The sequence below is a fragment of the Sprattus sprattus genome (genome assembly GCF_963457725.1).
Source record: "Sprattus sprattus genome assembly, chromosome: 12".
NCBI lineage: Eukaryota > Metazoa > Chordata > Actinopteri > Clupeiformes > Clupeidae > Sprattus > Sprattus sprattus.
In genome coordinates this window covers 24770863-24775754 of record NC_137910.1, presented here as the reverse complement: position 1 = coordinate 24775754, position 4892 = coordinate 24770863, and positions in this window count along the sequence as shown.

The window sequence follows — 4892 nt, the reverse complement described above, 5'->3', positions numbered from 1 at the left end:
GGAGAGTGTTATTTTTTTGTGATATTTGTTTTTGTTTACATATAATTTTGTTTCTGTGGGAGAAGCGCTGTATTTCTCATACAACACCATGAAACTCTTCGACATTCTTATTTACTCTCCTTACCTCCATGATTGACAGACCATTGCAGTTCCATACAATATATACAAATATATACTCCTCATAACAATTGAAAGAGCTGTTTTACTGGTGCAACTTTATGTGTGTAAGTCTTTTCATTTTGCTATATATTCCACATACAGTGGTTTTCGGGCATAGCTCTATGGGGGATGTTTGCCATCTGGTGCACAGCTTCCTGGCCGATAAGGCATTATCTGCACATTGTAATTAAGTTTAACAGTCATTGCTTATCAGAATATCCTTAATCTTCTCTGTCAAGCAACAGCACCAGTCCAAAGATTTGCATTTGCCATGCTACAGGTGAAAGAAAACACTTTGAAAAATGCCCCCCCTACTTCCACCCTCCGCTGCCTGCTCCCAAAAAAAGGAAACACAAGCTCGGAGCCAAATTGTTATCAATTGTTGTTTACCAAAGAAACTGCCATTCTCCTGACTGTTTTTATTTATCTGAATGGCTGGCATTATTGAAGCCACTGACGTGTGCTGGAATCAGTGAATATGGCAGGCCTATGACATTCAGATGGAGTGGAAAGGCAATGCTGCTGCACAAAGAACTGTACTGTACTGAACACGGGCCTCAGTATTATGCCTTTAAAGAGGCCTGGCCAGCCATGCAGACTTAATGCAAAGCCTGGCCAGTCAATTCCACCTCAGTGTGTGTGTGTATGTGTGTCTGTGACAGAGGGAGGGAGGGAGATAGAGAGAGAGAGAGAGAGAGAGGGAGAGGGAGAGGGGGAGAGAGAGAGAGAGAGAGAGGGAGAGAAAGAGGGAGCGAGAGAGAGAGAGAGAGAGAGAGAGAGACAGACAGCGAGCGAGCGAGAGAGAGAGAGGGGGAGTTTTTTTTTAATGTTTTTTTCGTATGTCTTTTTAAATAACCCTCCTTTTATCTGATTTCTAAAGGCTGTTGACTGCAGAAAATGATCTGGAGTGACAGTGGCCTGATTTTCTCCTGTGTCGGCCCTCTCCTCCGCCCCCACCGCCAAAGAATACCTTGTGTGTGACGTCTTGAGTTCAGACGCACGTGGAGAGCAGATCTACTGTGTAGCATAAGCCTATGGAATTGCCTTGAATGGGCTGCCTACACAAGACAGATCCACTGTCGTCTGCCGTCTATTGCCAACAGATTGTGGATGGGTATTGAGGGCTCTGGTGTACCCTGGTCTTGGATAGCCAGAAGATTTAATCAGATAGAGAATTTTTATCTGCGTCCAACTTGCTTGCAGAACGAACTGTATCTCTCTCTGCACTCAGTTCCTGAGTTTGTCAGTAAGCCTTGCGTCTCTTTATGGCCAGTTCATAAAAAGGCAGCGACTGCTTTCTGCCGCTTCAAAAAGGATGTGGTGCACAATGGACTCCTCTTTAAAAGAAAAACGAAGTTTAAAAGAGCAGGCCCTGTTCTTCAGCTGGTTTTGGTCTCATTAGGGACAGGGATCAGAGGCGGTCGTGAGGGGGGCCCGTGTGTGTTTTGCAGTTAGCCTTTCCTCTCGTCAATGCAGTGTTTATTGGAGGAGACAGTGTAAGACGCAAACCTCTATGAAATGTAAACGAAGGCACAGAGCTGGCACGCCGTCCCAGCTCAAAGCCCCCCCCGTCCCCTTCCCTGCTCCCCACTTGGACCTGGGCCACACTGTTCCAGAACTATCCCTGGACGTGCTAGATTCAGGCCTGGCACAAGCTATATCCCCTACACGCCACTCCTCACCTTGGGCTTGAAGTGGAGTCTCTCGTCCCACTGACTGGACCCTTTCTTTCTCTGCAGAGGCACAGGCAGTTCACTTGGAGAAACAGGCCTGGCAGTCTGTAGATTTTGTATTGCTTATTGATGCAGTTGTCACTGTTTGATTTTGCCTGATATTATTGTGGTTTGAGGCTCGGTTCAGTAATGTGACTTGTGTTTCAAATAATGCAAAGTGGGTTCTTCTTTCTTGACAAGGCACCTTTGCAAAGCTTTAGCTTTAGCTTCTTTCTGCGTCCAAAATAGAAGACCTTTTCCTCAGCAATATGGTTATAATAACCAAAGACAGTACATGTAAACAATTATATGTACTCACTGTGCTAGAAGTCATTTATCAGAAGAGGAACATTTTAAATGGCTCCACATGCAATTAGACCATATCCCTTCTATGTGGATGGGAAGCCAAGCGTTTAGAGTGAGGTACAGCCTGAGAAGCAGAATGCAATGGCATGCTGTGGTTGTGATGGTTTCTGGTCTCTTCCTCTGTTTGTGGTGCAGCACTTCTCTTTTGACAATTAAAAAAAATCTCAAATTAGAGCAACAAATCAGTTTCCCCGACAAATGCTGGTTGTTTTGAGCTGTCAAGCTAACCACCCCCCCCCCCCCCCCCCCCCCCCCCCCCCCCAAACGGCACGTCGAGTTGGCTGTTTCCTTCCCCTTGCTTGAGCAGTGACAGCATATGGTTTTGATAATCAGCTGTCACTATGCCCTCATATTCCTCTCAGCTGGGGGTTGTTTATTTTGACTGTGAGGATGACAACATTGTTGTGAGCTTGCGAGATGACGGGATAAAGAGCGGCGAGCACCTTATTTCTGTCAGCCCGCTGGCTCTTCAAAACTCCCAATTTCGCCTCCATCAGGCTTCCCTGCGGCGAAGAGATAAGGGGAGCGGAGCAGGGTGGGGTGGCAAGGGAACCTGGGCTTATTTGGGTCGGCGTGCAGTCGAGCTCTGACGGGCCGGCGATTAAGGACAAGCCGCTTCCCGTGTTCATTTTTCATCTGCCGACTGATCTCCGCTTGAGAGCTGTGGAAATACATCACAGGACGTAACTCTAGCCCTCCTTGTGTCACTCCCAATTACATAAACATTTATGCAGTTGAATTTGTCCATGCATAACAGAGCAGGTACAACACTCCCTCTTTGCCCATCTTCTCCCAACCTTACCCTCCCCTGGTTGCAATCGGACTGCTGTGCCATGGAACATGTTGGATTGTTTTTCGTTTAACTTTTCTTTTTTTCAGACTATTCATTCATGCACAGTACTCTGGCAATCCCATTGTCTAGAACTACCCCCCCCCCCCCCTGTTTTTCCTCCTCCTTCTTCGCTCTTTTTTGCTTTTCTGTACTCGTCCTCATTCCTGCACTAGCTGGAGAAGGGCTGTGCAGTCCCTCATTAGATTGTTGGCCCTGATGACTGTCTTAGGTCAGAGGTGGCCCCATCATTGGTGGTCTGGTGTCAGGTTGTGTAAGTGCTCTCAGCGGAAGAAATGAATTTGGTTCACCTCCCTTGAACGCACAGGCAGAGAGAGCGGGAGAGAGGGAGTAAGGGAGGGGGAGATAGAGAGAGAGAGACTGCGAATGAGGGAGGGAAAAAAACTGAACGAAAAGAAGAGAAGGACTGCGAGAGGGAGCGAGAGTGTAAAGGGACAAAGAATGAGTTGCTGTAAGTCTGAGGGCTACTTAAGCCAATCTCAACTAACTGAAGCTGATTTAGCTGTGGAGCTGGCTAGATGTCTGCGTATGAAATGAATTAAACGAGCCATTCGTTTCCACAACTTGGGCACAGACTGTGTAATGTAAATGCTTCTCTGTTTAACCTAGCGAATTAAGAAAATAATCTTGCAGTCATTTGTCATTGTTTTGGGCCGCCTTTAAGCTAGTACGCCTCAGAGATAATTATGAAGATCACTTCTTCAAACTGTCTGGCAATAGATGTAATGCAGTCTGAGAGACAGGGAGAAGGGGAAGGGAATGGTGGTTGGTTATGCAAAAGCAATGAGATAATCACACATCCTTGTTTTAGGATGAAGTCATGCTTGCTGACGGTTGGTCACCAGTCAAATGATCCTGCTGTGATAAAGCCAATGAATAGATCAGAGTGTGACAGCCCACTTGCAAACTAGGTGTGTTGAAGAGGTATTACAGTTGGTGGGAGTGTGGCCAGATTAAAACACATTGCTTTTGTGCAAATGTGTTTAATGTGCATGTTTTTTTTTTGTGTGTTTGTGTGTCAGTCCGTGGATTGTGTATGCATGAACTCTGTGTGCCCATGAGCACATGATTGCTTTTACAAGGTTGTGTCTCAAACCAAAGAAGTTTACTGAAACCTGTATCCACTGAGCCCTTATCCCAGTCATCAGCAGTTTGTGTGTGTGTGTGTGTGTGTGTGTGTGTGTGTGTGTGTGTGTGTGTGTGTGTGTGTGTGTGTGTGTGTGTGTGTGTGTGTGTGTGTGTGTTAGGGATAGTGAGACAGGAAGCAGCCCAAACCTCACACTGGAATATGGAGGAAACGTGTTCCACCTCCTCCCAGCCAGCAGGCCCGGCCACCACTAACAGATTTCACCAAATCAAACCCCAGTCTGTTGTTGCCCTGACTCGGATCACTGTTTGGAAAAGGAACTCTATTGACGGGGCCGGCCACAGCTCTGGTCCACCCTCCTTCCCTCTCTCTCTCGACCTGAATGCCAGCTCCCTCCCGCCATCTAGTCAAGTGCCTCATTGTGCATTTGACCAAAGAAATGCAAATATATGGAACAGATGTAGTGCTGTCCTTTTTCTCTCTCTCTCTCTTTCTTTCTTTCTTTCATTCTCCCTCGTGTCCTGTCATTAGGACTAGTTCCCTTCTCTGGTGCAGAAGTGGGCTGTATTGTGGGAAGGAGGTGGAGGACTGTGTTTACGAGGGGAAAGCCATGCTGCCCCGGTATGTGACTCTCTCTCACTGCTCTCAGGGTCTGTGTGCAGCGGCCGCAGACTCTCAGGGTGGGTAAATGGACTTCTCTCTCCTCTCCCTCTTTGGC